The sequence below is a fragment of the Lissotriton helveticus genome, chromosome 2_1 (assembly GCF_964261635.1).
Source record: "Lissotriton helveticus chromosome 2_1, aLisHel1.1, whole genome shotgun sequence".
In the NCBI taxonomy this organism is placed as follows: Eukaryota; Metazoa; Chordata; class Amphibia; order Caudata; family Salamandridae; genus Lissotriton; species Lissotriton helveticus.
Genome location: NC_136059.1, coordinates 1,710,774,734 through 1,710,795,397, shown reverse-complemented (window position 1 = coordinate 1,710,795,397; position 20,664 = coordinate 1,710,774,734).

The window sequence follows — 20,664 nt, the reverse complement described above, 5'->3', positions numbered from 1 at the left end:
ACAAAGGCTACCCTTACAACACTACTTTGCAAGACAGATGGGCAAAGACTGTTCTTTTAATCAATTTACCCAGGAATGTCCTTTTGAGAAGTGGTTTGTTGGAGGATATCTTCAAATCGGATAGAAAGAATCATGTTTCAATGATTTATTTAGCACACATCTAGTTTCTTCCTCAGGGTGGGTTATCAGAAGTAGTGAGTGATAAGCTTTATTTCGATACATAAATATCTTAAAAGCAGTACATACAATAAAAAAAATACATTCTCAAGGCCTATATTAGGATACAATTATGTTTTTTTTAAAAAGGATAAAATAATCAAGAATAATACAATAAATAATTAAAAAGAGAATTAAATTGAAATGGAAAGCCTTTTAGAACGAATCACCCAAGCCCATTTTAAAAACTTTGAAACACCACAGACAATGGAGGGGGATGTATCAGTCAATAAAATGCGGAGGGCCACCAAGTGCTGTCGTATACCTAAGAGTCTGCACAATGGTATAAGCCAGCGCCTTCTTGGAGCACAATAGTCCGGACATTCAAAGAAGAAATGTGCCACCGTCTCCACCCGTGTCAGGCACATAGCACAGAAGGACGAAGACTAGGAAGATGTTCTCCACCTGGACACCAGGTTGCCTAAAGGTAAGGTGCCCACTCTGAGCTTGAAATAGAGAGCCCTATCCAATGGGATTTAGATTAGATCCAGATAAGGCTCGTATGCAGCCACATCTTTAGTTCTTAGGAAAGCTGCGGTCGAACTGCAGTGACGAGGATTGCAAGTAAGTTTGGAAGATATCCAGTCCCAATATAGTTTCTTCAGGATGGTTTTGGGAGGAGCAGAACGAGTAATCCAGGAGTCTTCCAAACCCAACTCCCCCAGTAGGCTCTTAACGTCCCTTAGCCATTTTATTCGATGCCATCCCTCCATTGCAATCACCTCAGACAGACCTGCTGCATATGAGGCTAACTCCGGAACCCTCCACAAGCGGGCCCACAAAAGCAGAGGCCGTAATCGCGCCTGGTCCGCAATTGGTCTGCAGCCCAAGTCGAGAAGCACTGGGACTGTGGGAGTGCTCAATGGGAGAGCCAAAAGTTCTTTCAAGAATTTACTTTCTGCCTTGGCTAATACCTCAATGTTTGTGGTGCCCCACAACTCCGTTATCAGAAGTATTTCTTTAAAGATGTTTTGTCGAGCAAGGTTTTTTTTGGTGATAGAGAGGGCTTGCTTGTCTTTACAATCCTGTAGAAATCTTATTCAGAGACATTGTTGATGGTGTTAAGAATTGAACAATTGTGCTTGCTTCAGTGGGAGTCATTTTGTTTGAAAGTGGACAGTTAGCTGTTTTTTTCTTGAGGTAGCCCTCCAATTGTTTAGATGAGATGTTTGGATATTATGTAACTTAAAATTTGAGAGGGGACTTTCCAATATGTAGCTTTTAGAACTGCAGATTCTGCCAATATTTTATGCAGTGGACAAGCCACGTAGGACAACCCTGTAATATTCTTTAGGTTCAGGAAAGGGGTAAATAAGACATAATGACAAAAAATTACTGCTTAACATGTATTGCTCCAATCCCAGACTTAGGGGCTAATTTACATATCAGGAGATGGTCCGTTTCTATGCCAGGGTGGCGGAGTAAATTACTCCGCCACTATGACAGAGATGCTGCTCACCCAGTTTAGTAATGACTGCCAAGCTGGTGGTAATTTGGAAAGCATTGACAGGAACCGCTGTCACCGGTGGTTCCTGTCAATGGTTTTTGCAGTCTGGTGCAGGGCTCCATCAACAAGATGGAGCTTTGCACCAAACTGTTTTCTTTTAAAAAAGAAAAATATAATGCTCCTCTAACCATGGGAGTCACCTACCCTGGTGAGGCATTTTGTGTTTCTTATTGTCCTTTACTGCCAGGGTTTGGCTGGTAGTGATGGGCAGTAAAAGATAGCTATATGTCCATGCATCAAAATGCGGGTCTTTGGAGAAGTTTGGCTACAGTGGTGAGAGAATATTCACCACCTTTGCCCAAACTATGGTCAGCCTGCATTTTAATATGGTGGGTGGACTGTTGTTCGGTAGGGAGGAAACAACTCTACGCCCAACATTTAGATCAGCCCCTTAATCAATACTCTTATCTATTTTCAAAATGTATCCATTTACTTTATTTTTTACAATTCTCAATTTTCATTACATTTCATAAAAAAACTTACACAATCTCCATATATTTATTATACAAGAAAAGGTAATGCTTAATTTTTACAAACCCCAATAAAATCTAAAACCTCTCATGCATACTATTCTCACAGACTCATACACTCTCGTGACATCCATCCATGTGTCTCCAGATGTTCTTTAAGAACACAACGAGATAAACATTTTTCTCTTCCACAATTGTGTCACAGCTGGGGCTACTGAGGTACGGTGAGAATCGGAGTTCTACCATCACTCAGCTCTAATCTTAAAGCTAAAGTTTTCAGGTCACAGTCCTGTTGCATTTATTTTCATGTGGGTGTCGTTTGAATGAGTATTCCACAGGAGCTTGAATCCACACTTCAGGCCCTCGCCTCAGCTACTTAGAACCCATTTATTGACTTTAACCACACAATGCTGACTCCAGATGCTTCTCTTGTCAATTCCTATTTCTTTGCTGAAACTCCATTAGCTAGTCTACAGTAGCCATTTTTGGATTCCCCTTTACAGGTCTGGTTATCACCAGTGCACCATTCTTCATACCATCACTCCATCTCAGTAAATACAATACAATTCATACACCTACATTTATAAAGCGCAACAGCGACCTCAAACAGAGTTTTCCCGGCGCTATGCAATCAAGCAGGACAGACAGAATGCAGGGCCCAAATTGGCAAATAGCCATGACTTTAGTACTTTCAAAACTAGCATTGGCTAAAAAGCCATGTCTTTAGTACTTTTCTGAACTCCAGTTCAGAATGGATAAGTCGCAGCTTATTAGCGAGGGAGTTCCATAATCTGGTAGATATCATTGTAAAGGATCTGCCCTCGATACGGGACTTCGCGAATTGAGGTACACACAGCAAGTTCTGTGAATTCAATCTTAAAGAACATTTTTGCTGGTAGGGGCAAAAACGTTTCCTAATGTAGTTAGGGCAAATACCCCTCTGGGCCCTGAAATCTATCATCAAGGCCTTAAATTCAATCTGTTTCGCAACCCGCAACCAATGGAGCTTTTTAATATGTGGAGAGATGTGTTGTCTAAAAGGCACTCTTCTTAGAGCCACATCTTGTACCATCTGCAATCTCTTAATCAGATATGCAGGTAGTCCAAGGTACAGACTATTGTCATAGTCCAGCCTTGAGGTTACCATTGCATGGACAACAAATCTACAACAGTTCTCACGGAGTAGGTGTAGAAATTTCCTCAGACCTTTCAGTATTCCAAAGCAGGAGGAAGCAATAGAGCATATTTGGGGTGAGAAAGTCAAGTTGGATTCCCATTTTACGCCAGGATTTTTCGTCACGGTTGCCTGGCGGTGGGGGGGGGGGGGCATTTCCTCTGGCCACCACAGTCCAGCCGCAAGTCAGATATCTTTGCCAAAGAACAGGGCTCAGTTTTCTCTGCATTCAGTTTTAACTTATTACTGTTCATCGAGCTGGATATGTCCCGCAGGCAACACTGGAACCTCGCAAAGGAGTTTGCCGATTTGTCCTTAAAGGAAAACACTAGCTTGGTGTCATCTGAGTAGGAGATAATTTGTATTCCTCATTTCAAAATGAGTGAAAATAGTGGAGCCAGATAAATATTAAAAAGCAGAGGGCTGAATGCCGAACCGTGTGGTACCCCACACCACAGGGGCTTGGCACTGACTTAAAAGGGTGAAGAGTGACACTTTGCATGCAGTCGCAGAGATAGGATTTTATCCAGGCGAGTGCCGTCCCCTCTACTCCTGCCCACTTAAGCCCGTCCAGCAGTGTTCTGTGGCCCACCGTATCAAAAGCGGCAGACAGGTCCTACAGCACTAACGTGGCTGAGGCACCATCGTCCTCCTCCAACAAGGCTCTCTCAGTGCTGAAGCCCGCCCAAAAACCGGACTGTGTTTCATTCAAAATGTCACAACTGTCAATCAACTTGGTGAGTTGCTATTGTACCAATTTTTCCAGCATCTTTACCGGTGCAGGGAGAAGAGAGCTCGGACAATAGTTTTTTAAATCACCCGGATCAACATTAGATTTCTTCTGGAGGTGCAAATGCATAGCATGTTTCCATGAGTCTGGAAAGACACCGGTGGTGAGTGAGTTGTTCCATATAAGGTTCAGGGTGGGATTCAGAATGTGGGTGAGTGCGTCTCACAGCTTGGGGGGGGGCAAGGATCTCCAAGAGATCCTGATTTACATTTCAGAATTTCAACCAAGGATTCCTGAAGTGAAATGGGGTGAAATTCAGACAAGAAAACCTCCCCAACATGGCTATCCTCAGCTTACGATTCAATGGTGTCAGTCCACATCGAGATCGAGAAGGAATCATATACTTTGTGAATTTCTTTTCTCAAAGTAATTCTACAGTTTTGCACACAAGGACAGTGACGATGGTATCTTGCTTTCTAGCGCCACTGGATTAGTAAAGGATTTAACTATCTTAAAAAATGTCTTTGCCGGTGTTTTCTGCCATGTTTATTCGCTGCACAAAGTAGTAACTTCTGGTGACTCTCATTGCTCTGTGAAGTTCTTTTAGAGCTTCCTTATAAGTCCTTTTTGCCTGTGGACAGTATGCTTTCCTCCAGAGGCATTCTTAATATTTACATTTAATCTTTATCACTCTAAGTTCCTCCGTGAACCAATAAGCCGATGCAGTGAGCCTGGGGGATCTGCCTAGTCTGGTTGGAGCAAGATTATCCAAGCCGGCAGAGATCCACCCAGCCAAGTCGATGGCATCCTTTTTAGGGTCATTGGACAATTGGGGTTGGCTATCCAGCAGTGCTGGGCCTAAAGAATTTGGAGTCAGTTTCCTCCAGTTCCTTTTAGGTGTTTTTAACGTATATCCATTCTGTTGAGGTGTTGTTCTGCTACATGAAAAGGGGACCAGAAAAAGGTCTGCCCAGACCAGTTGCTGTGGGGGCTCAATGACAAGGGAGGGACAGTTTGAGAACACCAAGTCAAGGATGTTGCCAGCACAGTGGATAGGGGAGCTTACATGCTGACATGCTGTGTGAAGTTAGCACCCTCAATTGACATCATCAGCTGAGATGACTGAGTGCACTTCGGGTCTGAGATGTGTAGATTAAAATCACCTACGGCCAAATATTTAGTGTAGTGTGTGATGAAATTGCAAAGGTCTAGAATAAGGTAGGGAGGGTAATTGGAGGTGCTGTAAATAAGTTATCCTGCAAGGGAGGACGTCGGTCCAGTTTTTATACAGAAGTTTAGTCCTTCAATCATGCCCAGGTTCAATAGCTCCATGGCAGAGATCTCGTAGGATTCTCTCACTATAATGGCTACCCCAGCTCCCCTTTTAGTTCCTGGCCTATTTGCGCAATACATTTTGAAGCCTGGCTGGATAGATAATGCTAAAACCTGTTTGGACTCATCTTTTAGCCAAGTTTCGGTCAGGAACATCACATCCAGTCATTATTTGATAGGGACAGGCATGCATCACCCGAGTATTTGATTAGAGACCTGCAATTAACAAGGCAGGGTCTAAATCTATCTCCTAGGTTCATTAGCACCGCGTTAAGGGGTCTAACTCCTGTATATCCATGTAATCCCTCAGAGTGCCCTATGGCCATATTACAATTTGTGCAGACAAATCGGAGTGCTGCATTCGCGAAATCCATGACATGGCCATCTGGTCATGCATTCTTCCTCAACTTCAATAGGGATTCACAAGTCAGAGGGGAGGTATTGCTAAATTTGTGAAGGACAGCATGGCTGGCACTGGCTGAGGTCCGTACGCGGATGGGCACAGACGGTCTAGCCTTTGGCGCGACAGTGGTGCACCGGCTGTGGGCGTCCGCTGCGCGTCCGGGTACACATTGGCCTTAAGTGTGCTTGTCACCCGAAATGAGACAGGCCTCGGGGGAGTAGCCATTCCCCTCCGATCAAATGACTAGAGAGTCGCGTCGGACCAGGGACCGGAAAAGTGCAAGGTGCGCTGTACAGGTAACAGTGAACAGTATTAACAATTTAAAATTCTTCCGTCCTATCATATTGATTCCCTCAACCCCCATTACATCTAAGGAGCATCAGACCTGCTTCCATGCGGGGGTGGGCCTGGGGAAGACCAATATATTGGGAGATGGGTTTTTCACTCTCAGCAAGAATCCTGGTCTCTGTAGAACAGCAATTCAGACACCCCCATTATATTTTGTAAAGCTTTATAGGCCATGGCATACTCTTTCTTTGTGAAACAACTACAGAGATGTAGGGAAAACACCACAGCCATATATTTTGAACATCTACATATTATAACTATTCTATCACTGTGTAACACACTTCCCTCACCCTAATTGGATATTCATGTTAAATATGCATAGCGTATGGTTCCTGTTCACAAAGATATTTGGGAAGCTTGAGGAAGAGCTCTCCACCTGGATGGAATTTCCTGACTGTCGGCACTTTGCAAACATTTCCAAAAGTAAGCATGGAAAGCAGTGCCCTTCTCAAGCGCACCAAATCTGGAGGTGCTTCATTCCTCTTCTCTCCTTGGAAAGGAGTAAACCTCCTATCATTTCAACAGTTGAACTGTGGCGGTGTGGGAGCGGGGTGGTGGGGAACCGCCCTGCTCCCACAACGCCAAACCAGAACATTTCTCACCCACCAAATTATGAGTGAAATTGTGGTTTCCACAACTGCATGGACTGTGAAGTCCATGCCAACCCTGAACTGGGGGTAAATGCACACAGGCGTTCACAACAGGTGCCCCCTGCAGGCCTTAATTGCATGGGGTAATTGGGGGGCTCTGCAGGGCCCCCTTTTGTTCCTGACTGCCAGCAGTTTCATAGAGTAGAACCTCCATGAGACCGCTGGTGGTCAGGAAACTCGTAATATGCATGGCGGTGCGGCAGCAGCACCGCCAGAATGTTGTGAGCCCCTGACCACCATGCCACCACCAGGGAATGTGGTTCCTTGGCAATTGCGGCAGTACAATAGTGGTCCAACTACCAAAGTTATCATAGAGCAGTCGGACCGCAGGTGCTGCAGTGGCCGGACCACCACCGCCATGCAACAGTGAGTTGGTAGACTGCCAAACTCATAATCAGGATAAAATGAAGGGAGTTGAGAGCACACCGTTTCACTTCCCAGTGCAGTTCACCTCTTAGCATTATGGTAAATGAAGTTCATGGTAAATGCTTACTTGAATATTTGCTGGAGTATTTCACCAAAGTTGGTGCAGGTTAGTGCTGTAAATCTCATGTTTATGAGTCCCTCATAACTTCCAGAGAACTTTGTATTGTTTTTGTGTGCTTTGCTACTATGAAAATGAATACTTCTTCTGGGATAATGTAGTTCTAAGAGGTATATGACATTCTCAGTCCTTTTCACACATAGGACAATATACTGGTCTTAAAACAGACATGGGATGACAGCAGGGAGAATCTTCCTATATATTCATTGCTTGTTACACTCATATGGAGAAAAATAAATAGCAAAACATCTTTTTTACCATGCTATTTATTTTCATGTGGCTTTGTATCTGCTCTTTTGAAGTTACCTATGTAGTAATTGCAGTCAAGGACACACAGACATTTCCTGACCACTACTGACCATGCATAGTAACTTCCATTTTTGACTCATCATGGATGGGCTTCAACAGATGTATGTATATGTTCAGTTTGTCTGTGAGTTTATAAAAAGTAGCTCTGTGCATTTTAGTGTCCATGTTTCATTCCATGTTTTACTTTTTACTCCAAACTGAACTGGGGAACCCTTTCAATTTTAACACACGGTACCACATATTTACATGATATTGGCATATGAGGCTTTGAATAATGGCAGGCCATTATAAATATTGTCCACGCACAAACGGCAGTCACACATGGGTGTAGTCTGCTGGTCACTACTATTAAGGGGTGGTAGACTCCAGATTATCAAATAATCAAGCTGGCATATAATGTTAAAATATATTATAGGTATAGCAGGGTGCATGACAGGGGCTTGAGTGGCACTGGAAATGGAGAGTCTTGCGGATTGGTCAGGGTACTAAGTGAGAAAAAACACAAACATTTTGTAAAATGACCAACATTTTTGAAGATCTTTAGAACAGAGAGAGAGAGAGAGAGAGAGATAGTATGTATGTGTGTTTGTAAAAATGTGGGTAAAACCCGAGAGACTCCTCACCATACCCAACTGAAAGCGCCTGTACCCATCTATTTACCAGAAAACACATTTATTAGTGAGGGGTGTAACACTCCAAACACCACGTCCTCCAAGCTTCTCCCCTGCTGCCACAATGTACAATACGGTGCACCAAGTGACAAAGATTGGTTTTCAGAGACTTCAATATTAGAGGATAATCTTGAAGAGTCAACTGGCTACACATGCCAAAATACACCCCATAGTACTGTGAGAAAACTGTTGCATTTTCATATAGTTTGTGCATTTTAATGCAATAACGGGAGTGCATCAGAGGAATATTTTGCTTGGAAAAAACTCTATCCTTGAATAGCACGAGAGGCTCATACAGAGATGTTCCTGGTGGAGTGTGCACCTCATGGAAGAGTTCCTTTAGTCAGGGACGAATAGGCCAAAATGTGAGCAACTTGTGGAAGTTTTTTTGTGCTCTATGTATGATCAGTGAAAAGAAATCAAAGAAGCTGAGGATGGTCCCTGTTCCTTAAAGAGTAAAACAGAAGAGTTGATGTACATGGGTGCCTTGACCAGTAACAATTGGAAATTGGAAATCAAGGCCCCTGATGAAGTTGTTCGAAAGTTAGCACATTTACCTCACTAGCGTTAAACGTCATCTTCTCTTTTGTTCACCAAGTATGCATGCAAGTCATTGATAGATAGAGGAGAAGGCAGTAATCATATTCACAATGAGAACACCTTCAAAACATCTGTTCGGTGGAGTGATGTGAGAAAAATAAACTCTGATTTGTAAGTCTCTAAAGAAACCTTCTCGAGTGATGGTGTGTTCTACTTTTATCTGATCAACAATTTTGAAACTATCAATGATGACGGCCTCCATTTCCAGTCTCAGTGTATTAACCTATGAAATATTTATGGGAGTGAGTGTTCCCAAAATACAGACATACTATGTGACTCTGGAGTGTGATGATATTGTTTAACTCCATCCGGACCTTGTAAAATATGGAGATGGTGCTGTATTTATCCTGCTCTGATGACCGCCCTGATTCCCATCAGAAGCGGCCGCTCCCACGCTGCTCCCTACTCTACCTACAGACTGGTATCGTAGCGCTACTCCACAAGACTCGCTATTGCCTGACTGTTGTTTATAAATTATCGCAGCGCTAGATTGCCGGTTTAGTTTAATATCTGCTATAACTTTCATATTTGCCATTGCGATTTGTATCGTAGCGCTGGATTGACATAGAGCGCTCTTACACTATTGTTAATTGTGTATTGCTGCCTGCTTAAATCGTCTGTGCCTGATTGTGCCGGTGCCACTGGCATTTACATCGCGCCCACTGTGTCTATACCCCTATCCTGTTTCGGTTTTTGGCTTGCAGCCATTTTGCTGTTGTTGTTGTGGCCCCCTGGCCGGATATCCACCACGCACCCGCCTCCCAGCTGCTCCTCCCTCGCCCCCGCCCCCTCCACTATCCATACATGACAGATGCATTTGCGTGCAGCGTCAACGCGCAGCGGTCGCGCCCCATGCGTGCCGAAGGTGCGCCAAAGGTAAGCCCATCTATGCCCGTCCGCGCCTGGACCGCGCCCAGCGCCAGACCCCCTGGTCCTCGCATTTCCCAGTCCACCCGCATAATGTATGACGCTGCCTCTCTCGTTGCCCTTAACCCCGGACGCTCTCCACAATGCTGCACAGCTACCCCAGGATACACCCATGGACCATTCGCCTGCCACTCCTGCAAGTTCACCTGCATCAGAACCCACACCAAATCCACTTCCCCCAAACACAGCTCCGACATTAACCACCTGAAGTGCATCCTGCTGAACAACCGCTCAGTGCACAGACATGCCACCGAACTCTGGGATCTACTCGACACCACATCACCGGACGTCGCCTTCCTTACTGAAACATGGATGAACGCCTCATCAGCACCCGACATAGCCATAGCCATCCCAGACAATTACAAGATCATCCGAAAAGACTGCACCGTCCAAACAGGAGGAGGCATCGCCATCGTCCATAAGAACACCATACGTATCACGACCAGCTCCGACGACAACCTCGCAGCCGCCGAACACCTTAACTTCCAAATCCACACCAACCCCAGGACCACACTTAGAGGCACCCTCATCTACAGACCACCAGGAACCCGCACACAATTCAACGAAGACATCACCGACTTCATCAGCCCACATGCCCTCACCTCCAAGAACTACATCCTACTGGGTGACCTCAACTTCCACCTGGAAAAGAAAAATGACAGCAACACCACCACCCTTCTGGACAAACTGGCCAATCTCGGACTCAAACAACTTGTTGACACCCCCACCAACTTAGCCGGACACACGCTTGACCCTATCTTCACCTCCAGCAAACACATCTCTTTCGACCACACCTCAGCTCTTCACTGGACGGACCACAGCTGCGTCCACTTCAGCTACAAAAAGACCACGATTCACAACGCCCCACAACCTATTCCTCGTAGAAACTGGAATAAAATCACCATCGACCAACTCACCACATCGCTTAACCAGAACCCTCCTACCATTTCATCGGACCCAAACCAAGCCGCCACCATATTCACACAATGGATCACCCACAGCGCTGATGAATTAGCACCCCTGAAAAACCACCAGGGCAAACAATGTAGCAAGAAGGCCCCCTGGTTCAACGAAGACCTTAAGAAATCCAAGAAGTTATGTCGCACCCTCGAGAAAACCTGGAGAAAAAACCCAACCACTGACAACCTGACCACCTTCAGAGACGCCATCCGCAAACACCACCCATTAATCCGATCCACCAAGGAATCAGCATTCAAGGATTGACTCGACAACAACGCCCACAACAGCAAGGAACTATTCAACATCGTCAAAGAATTTACAAACCCCACCACCGGCACCAACGACATTACTCCCTCCCAAGACCTCTGCGACTCGTTATCCTCTTTCTTCCACAGCAAAATCACCGACATACATAACAGCTTTGAAAACCAATCCAAAGAACAGTCCACTCCACCCACACCCGAACCAAAACAGCACTCTCACAACCTTTGCGCCTGGAACCCAATCACTATGGAAGACACCATCCGCCTGATGAACTCCATCCACTCAGGCTCTCCAACCGACCCATTTCCCCACCACATCTTCAACAAAGCAGATTCCATCATCGCACCCCATCTCCGCGATGTCATCAACTATTCCTTCAACTCCGCTACCTTCCCGGAAAGCTGGAAACATGCCAAACTCAGCGCCCTTCTGAAGAAACCCACAGCAGACCCCTCTGAACTTAAGAACTACCGCCCCATCTCACTCCTCCCATTCCCTGCCAAAGTCATTGAGAAAGCAGTCAATAATCAGCTCGCCGCCTTCCTCGAATCCAACAACTCCCTCGACCCCTCACAGTCCGGCTTCCGAGCCAAACACAGCACCGAAACCGCCCTCATCGCTGCCACAGACGACATCCGAACACTACTGGACAACGGAGAAACAGTTGCCCTCATCCTACTTGACCTCTCGGCCGCCTTCGACACAGTCTGTCATAACACCCTCATAAAACACCTCAGCAATGTCGGAATACAAGGAAAAGCATTGGACTGGATCACCTCGTTCCTAGCCGGAAGAACCCAGAGAGTCCGCCTCCCCCCATTCAAATCAGAGGCCACCGAAGTCATCTGCGACGTACCACAAGGATCATCTCTCAGTCCCACCCTCTTCAACGTTTACATGAGTCCCCTCGCATCCATCGCGCGACAACACAACCTCAACATCATCTCCTATGTAGATGACACCCAGCTGATCCTCTCCCTCACCAAAGACCCAAACACCGCCAAAACCAATCTACACGAAGGAATGAAAGAAGTAGCCGAATGGATGAAGAACAGCCGTCTAAAACTAAACTCTGACAAAACGGAAGTCCTCATCTTAGGATCATCCCCTTCTGCCTGGGACAACTCATGGTGGCCTCCGGCCCTGGGCGCAGCACCCATACCTACAGATCACCCACGTAACCTGGGCTTCATCCTAGACTCCTCCCTCTCGATGACCAGACAAGTCAATGCCGTCTCATCTTCATGCTTCAACATCCTTCGCATGCTCAAAAAAATCTTCCGTTGGATCCCCACCGAAACAAGAAAGACAGTCACCCACGCACTGGTCACCAGCCGACTGGATTATGGAAATACCCTTTACTCCGGGACCACTGCCAAACTACAGAAAAAACTCCAACGCATACAAAACGCCTCAGCCAGACTCATACTGGACATCCCCCGTCAAACTCACATTTCCAGTCACCTGAAGGAACTCCACTGGCTCCCCGTCAACAAAAGAATAACGTTCCGTCTCCTCACCCACGCACACAAGGCCCTCTACGACCTAGGACCCGAATGCCTCAACACACGTCTTTCCTTCTATAAACCCACCCGCCTACTACGATCATCCAATCAAGCCATCGCTGCAATTCCGCGCATCCACAGATCCACCATGGGAGGAAGATCCTTCTCCTACTTAGCGGCTAAAACCTGGAATTCTCTCCCCACTCACCTCAGTCTTACTCAGAACCACCCCTCCTTCAGAAAGCAACTAAAAACCTGGCTATTCGATAAATAATGCACCCACCATCCCTCAAGCGCCTTGAGACCCTCTGGGTGAGTAGTGCGCTATACAAATTACAGAACTTGAACTTGAACTTGCTCTTGGATCAATGCATTCAAAGAGAACTTCTTGATGTTCTGGTTCAAGAGAAAAAGCAAATGAAGAAGCCTTCATAAATCCAGTCTGGGTAGACGCTTGAATCATTTGCCCCAAGCAGCCAAATAATATTACTTTTATTCTTATGTTGGCCAGCCTCCCTGTGCCAAGGATAGCTTAAAAGAAATCTGGACATAGAGGCACAAAGAATGAAATACATATAGACATTTTGGCAGGTCATAATGTTAATATGACTATTTTAAAGAGAGTGGAAGGTGTCCAAATGTATTCATCACCCTCATACACTGGACGAGAACAAATGTATAATTGTGTCTCTGGGTCCCATGCATATCAGCAGAGAGTATGATCCCCAACATATTTACCTGATATGATGACAAACTATTCAGTTGACATCTGTAAAAGTAGACATTAATCTACAGTAATTCTTCAGGGACTGACATGGCATTTTCTTTAATCTATCCACAAAAAAACTAATCTTCCAATCTGTGGTAATGTTCCTAACATCTCCACTGTACTCTTACTCTTACTGTTTACAATGGCTGTGCCAACTACCTGTCTCATAGCCATGACCTTGGTGCTATGAAAGAGGTGTTTCTGCTTGGTAGGTATCCCAGAACTGGAGCTCACTACAGGCAGAGCCGCAGGATTCATGTAAATCAAATACAGCAGACCAAGGTCTCATGGATGTCTTCCTTTCAATTTCTGTGTGTATGTCTGTCCTCTTTCTACTCTATTTCCGGAAGAGTGGTTTATTATATAGTTCTTGAGCCCTTTAGGTAATGAGCAGCAGGGAATCTGTTATTGAGTAAGTCTCAAGATCTTTCAAAATATTTTTTAAGAATCATTTTTCTTGTATTCGCTTGCGTAAAGCTACTCAAAGCAGAAACAGAAGCAGAGGAATTTACCTCATGAAGTCCTAAGATGTCTCTCTGACCCTCACTATGTTATATCATAATACATTAGTTACACTCGAGGTAAGTCACTTGCCCTTCAGTAACTTTTCATGATTCCAGCACAAATTTGTTACTGGCACCACCTTTCCCCCATCGATAACGTGCTACCTCATTCGTCCTTGGCAATTCTTCTCCTCCTCCAAGAGAACTCGCCTCCTTGTCCATCTTCTCATACCTTGGTATCCAACTAAAACAAAAACCCTTCTTTTCTAGTTAATATTAATTCATCATTACCAGCAGTGGAAACAAGAATAAAAGCAAATACATTCTACATTGAATTTTAAACTTAAATTACATGTTAGACTTTAAACATGAGTTTCTACTGGAATGGTTCTTGAGGATCAAGCTTATGTCAATTTAACAGTGCACAGGGTTACAGATACGTGCACATTTTTACACATATAGCAAATCCAGCTTCTTAATGCATGAATAAATTGCTAATAATTACGAAAATGTTGTTTCAAATGCACCAACATGAACATAATTTCTTAAATGTTTAAACATTATTCTATACATACACATTCTGTTTTATTAACTTCACAATGAGACACGTCTAAACGTTAACTTCTCCTAAAATATTAATATAAAAATGTTACAAAGATCAATATTAGTCACGCTTCTATGTACACAGTTACAGGTCTCATTAATTTTCACGTGCAGTAGTTTAAATATGCAATACCCCACATCTTCTTAGTCATATTTAATTACACAGAATATATCTGAGTGCTGACTATGAATGATTATACTGCACTCCTACAGTAGCTTAGGATGGGATAACGTTTATGCTGCTCCATACCTAATCATAAAACATAACATACATTGTGAACTGAACAACAGGCTTCACTTTGCAGCTGCAACAACGAAATGTAACCAAAACATGTAACTGAGAATGATACTTTATTGTGGCTTACATAGATGTGTCAGATTAATATATTAGATCAACATATAGAACACTTCCCACCCTAAAGTGACATCTAAGGCATCACATTCTCAACTGCTTCTATTTGCATCCAATTCCTCAACATATGATGCTTATGCACACATAAGCTGTAGCATCCGTTTTAGAAAATGTTCCCATACTGCATACCCTCACACAGTACCATGAACAGATGTCTTTCTAGAGGCAAGTACCCTGAAAGGGCCCTTAAAGACATAATGCTAATTGGAGCGCTTCATGACCACAACAGAGGTATGCAACACTTTAAGGCTGCCACAATACAGTACAGTACAATGCAGTACCATACCTTGTCCAAGCATTTCTGCAGGGTAAGATGATTTTAGTAAAACAAAATAGTTTTAACAAGCATGGCACTAATGTTTTGTATTAAAAGTGAGTTATATCTCTTCACCACAATATGCAGCCTCTTTAGCCACAATCTTTCTCACTGCCCCTAACACAAAAAAGGATGCACCAGTCAACAAGAAATCTTTAGGCTAATCAAAACAGGAAGGAGAGACGGTGTCCTTGGACCCAATGGGATTCCCCAGGCTATATATAAAACGGACCCTCGGTACTTGGCCGGAAAGTTGGCATCGCTTTATTCTGATGTACTACTCACTGGAAATATACCCGACTAATGGTGGGTGCCGTCACTTTTCCAATTAATAAATGGGATTATAGGACCCTTCCAGAAAACCTTTGCCTTATCACCATACTAGAAAATGAAGCAAAATACTTCATAACGTTTGTACTAAAGGATAATTACATCAACTCAAACTATTTTCAAAAGGGGTTTGGGCATGCTCACAAATATTTTGGATTTGTCAACTTCATTTGACCAGATGGAAAAGCAGCACCATATAGCGCATCTCTGTTTTGTCGACTATAATTCATGCTTTGAGAGAATAAACCGAGCAAAGCTCTAGAGGAAGCTGAGGGCCTTGAGCATCTCTCCTCACCTTTGTGGAATCCAGCAGATCAACACACCACTTGCTCACACTGTGGATTTGAGCTCTTGGTTGAATTGCAGGTCACTCCCTAAACACACTATGGAAATCTCCATGCTTTTAGAGGAGCTCAACCCAGATGTTCTGTTTCTAATAGAGACCTGGCTTAATATACAGTCAGAACCTGATCTCATCCAGTCCCTTCCCCAAGTATATCAAATACAACGTGAAGACCGCACTGTGGGAAGAGGAGATGGCCTAGCAGTGATACATAAAGATTACTATAGGTGCCGCAGCTCCCCTAACCCGATACCAGACTGAGAAAGTCCTTCTTTCGCCATAGACTTCTCACCCACTAGCACCTTTTCTGGGATACTTATATATTGCCCACCCGGATCCCTTTGACAATTCCCTGATACTCTTCCGCCCATTATAGCCAGCCTAGCATGTAGCCCATCTAATTTTACACTATTGGGGGACATTAACATCCATTTCGACAACACCTCACACCACAGTGCTTTAGAAATGACCACCAGCCTCTCTGCACTACATTTTAAACAACTAGTGCTTACCAACCTACACCAAAGGTAATTTACTTGACCCCGTTTTTAGCAACTGCGCAGGTCTTATAGTAGGAAATCCCTCCCCCCTCCCGTGGACAGACCACTTCCTGATTCCCTTTCCTGGGTCACCCCAGACCCCCACTCTCCTACCAATACAGTTATTCGTAGGGAACCAAATTGGTCAAAACTTCCCCTAGTTGACTGGCTGGCGGCTCTTGAAACCTCCAGACCATCTAACAACCCTGACCCTACTCTAGCCAACGAGGATTAGAATAGATGGATCTCCAATTCACTAGACTCTGTACTCCCTATGAAACGTACCTAACCCAAGCGCATTACTGGGACTGCTCCCTGGTATTCCTCTGGATTACTGGAAAGGAAACGTCACTGCAAAAAATTAGAGAGGAAATGGCGACTGGATTACTCCCCTTCCAGTAAAACTGCGTATACAGAAGAAAAAAAAAACGTATAAAAATTAAATTAAAATTGCACAATCTACGTTTTTTGAAGGAAAAATCAATGCAGCTGCCTCCAGGCCAAATGAAATATACCGCATTGGTAAACCCTCCTCCCAGAAAAACCTCCAAACCCAATCAATGCACAAACCCGTTGCAACGACCTGGCAGAGTTCTTCTTCCAAAAAATACAAACCATTTATACCTCCTTTTCTCCCACTCACGTACACACTCCACTCACTAAATCACCTGAATCAGGGCCCCAGCCCCTAGTCACACTCGAATCCCTCCCCCCTTACTACCACCAGGCTAGAATCCATCATGAATCAGGTCAAATTCGGCTCCCTCAATGACCCGGCGCACCTTGCTGCCAGTCACCAGCAACAACCTACCCACCATTCTTGATCTGCTTACTGCCTCCCTATCTGCCGGCACCATTCCGCTTCCCTGGAAGCGGGCCGTGGTGAAAGCCCTTCTCAAAAAACCCAACATAGACCAGGATAACCCCAGTAACTATCGACCAATCTCCCTGTTACCTTGGTTGAGCAAGATCCTTGAAAAACATACCAACATAGTATTGGCAGAGTTCTTAGAGACCAACCACCTGCTCGACCCTTCAAAGACGGGATTTCGTCCCATGCATGGGACTGAAACCGCCCTTGTTGCAGTGACGGAGTAGGCCAGGAAGATCCTGGATCACGGAGGCTCTCCAGCAATCATACTCCTTGACGTAAGTGCCGCCTTCAACACTGTAAGCCACAACATTTTACATCGACTCACCAGCTTAGGAGTCTCGGGAAAAGCAATTGACTGGTTTGAATCCTTCCTTTCATACTGCTCCGTCCAGGTTTTTGAGGGCAAAACCACCTCCCCCAGCAAGCCTCTTGACTGTGGTGTGCCGCAGGGCTCTTCTCTGAGCCCTACACTATTTAATATGTATATATGAGCACCCCTAGCTGAGATTGTCTGCCCCTTTGGGATAAAAATAATCACCTACGCCAATGACACTTAGCTCGTGGTGGCTCTCAATCTGCCCCACACCGCGCATAACAGCTGGAGGGACTGCTTAGAAGAAGTGACCGAATGGACGACATCATCATGTCTCAAGCTGAACGGAGACAAAACTGAGCTGATGCTCTTAAGTAACCTCCCCAAGCTCATCATCGACGCATTGTGGCCTACCTGCCTTGGCCCTAATCTTACACCAAAGGATACAATTAAGAGCCTGGGCATCTGACTGGAGGAGTCCCTTAACTTTAATTGTCAAGCAGCTAAACTTTCAGCCACTTGCTTCGGTCCACTTAGGCTTCTACAGAAAATTCTCCCCTTACTGCCTTTCCAAGCTAGACAGATCATGGCCCAGGGTCTCATCTTATCTCATCTAGATTTTGGGAATGCCCTTTACCTAGGGGCCCCCCAAACCATCATCCAAAACTGGGCAGCCCGTTGACTCCCAGTTAAACCCGGACAGGGGAGCCTCCACTGGCTCCCAGTCAGAGAAAGAATTGAAATTAAGGCCCTGTGTATTGTCCACCGAGCCTTTTGGAAAACAGGCGCTGTCATCAATCAATCATTGGTCACCCCCTACCACCCGAACAGACAGCTTAGGTCAGCATCCTCTCTCCTCGCCACTGTGCCCAGGATTAGGAGAGCCAGATGTGGGGGCCATCCGTTCTCCTATTACTCAGCCAAACTTTAAAACTCGCCTCCCCTACATCTGCGATCAGAGTCCAACTTACTCTCCTTCAGTAAACATTAAAAAAAACTGCTTTTTAATAAATCCTGAATAATCTTTAACTGTTCATCTGCACACGTTGTCTGTAGCGCTAGGGCGCCTGAGGGTAGCTATCGCGCTTAACAAATGATCTTTTCATTTCATTTCAACCTTCTAAGAATGATAGAGCAACTCCACATCTGCTCCCGAGTGCGGATCTAAGTCAGAAACTGCTCTCTTCTGTCAAGAAAAAAGTACACACTTCAAGGTCTAAAATGTGGGATGCGTGATGGTGCCTTATCATTTCAATCTCGATCGTACCCCTGGTCTTGACTCAAATTAACAGCCATGCTCCCCATCTCAGAACGTTTGCACTGAATCATTTACTTTATGCAGATGACGTGGTCCTGTGAAGTCAAACCAAAGTAGGCCTGCAAAGGCTGATAAACACCTTACAACTATATGTAGTATCTTCATGTTATGTTTATAATGTTCCCTTCTACCTGGTTCCTTGCTGCTCAACTAGTGGGAGTGTTCTGTATGGAATGTTGGTGTGATAGACATGAGTGGAATGCTTGGGTGCCTGGTGTGAGTGTTAACAGTTGGAAGATGGGCTGAGCAGCAGGTAGGTGGCTCCTGGTGGGGCTGTTACCAGTGATGTTACAACTTAATAAATAACCTACAAAGACTCTACTTACCTATGCAAACAGGTACTGTGCACACGTCAAATATATAATTTTGGTATAACGGTATTCGTGGAGAAATGAAGAGGACACTGGTGGTTTTGGTGAATTTGTGCTTTATGTTGTTCTTTTTCGGATATGCAAACGCCAGCCGACACGTGTTTCATCAAACAGGGCAATGCCTGTGACTCATCAGGGCTATGAGTGGCGTGGTCTGTGTTCCGGCTAAGGTGATGTTACCGATAGTATGAAGGGGGATAATCGTAGTTGGTACGAGGAACAAATCTGGTGTCGCGATGCAGTCGGGTAGGACTGTTGAGCAGTAACCTGGGGTAGCGGGTTACGGTGAATCCATGGTCGGGATGTGTCCGAGAGGAACACATCCTGACCATGGCTTCACCGTAACCCGCTATCCCCCTTCATACTATCGGTAACATCACCTTAGCCGGAACACAGACCACGCCACTCATAGCCCTGATGAGTCACAGGCATTGATGAAACATGTGTCGGCTGGCGTTTGCATATCCGAAAAAGAACAACATAGAGCACAAATTCACCAAAACCACCAGTGTCATCTTTATTTGTCCTCGAATACCGTTATACCAAAATTGTATATTTGCCGTGTGCATAGTACCTGTTTGCATATTTATATAATGTTTAGGCATCTCACACCTAAATATTAGTTAGAGGTTACAGGGTTTTCCTCTATACTGTCAGCACCATGCTACCAGAGTTTCAAGTGTTTCCATCACCATACCATGAATCACTGTTTGAGCGCCTTTTACCTGTATACCCTAAACCCATAACTGATCGCACTCTACTTACCTATGTCTACTTCTTCACCTCTACTCATGGAACATCTTCACTACATTTTGGCGACGATCTGGAGACAAACTCATGCCCGACGTGTCCTCTCAATACAGAAATATATAACAGGCCAAAAAAAGTCTTTATGTTGGGAGGAACACAAACAGCAGCTCTACAAGTGGTCTTAAGCAAGCTAAGCATGACGTTTACAAAAACTCTTCAAGCTTGAAAGGAGCTAGAGGAATCACAAGCTCAGACAGCACACAGAAAGATTCTCAGAAGTACTTGGTCACAAAAGACCACACAGACAGCACCAGTAGACTTCCAGAAGGAAGTGTTGAAACTAAAGAATTTACAAAAGAAACAAAACAAACTGGAGCAGTGCGCCTTGCAGACCCACCAGACAGCCCCAACCCAGGTGTGCTGTGCTCACAAACATCGCATCTGTTGGACTGTAATCGAAACAAGAATTGTGTGCTACTTTAGGCTCTACAAAAATACAGATAGCCTCACAATTTGCCTGATGGGAGTTCCTTTTTTATTGCTGTCCACATTGACATTTTCAAGGACATTGGATTTTTGTTCAAATCTACAACATTCTTGTGTGCGCTCGCAA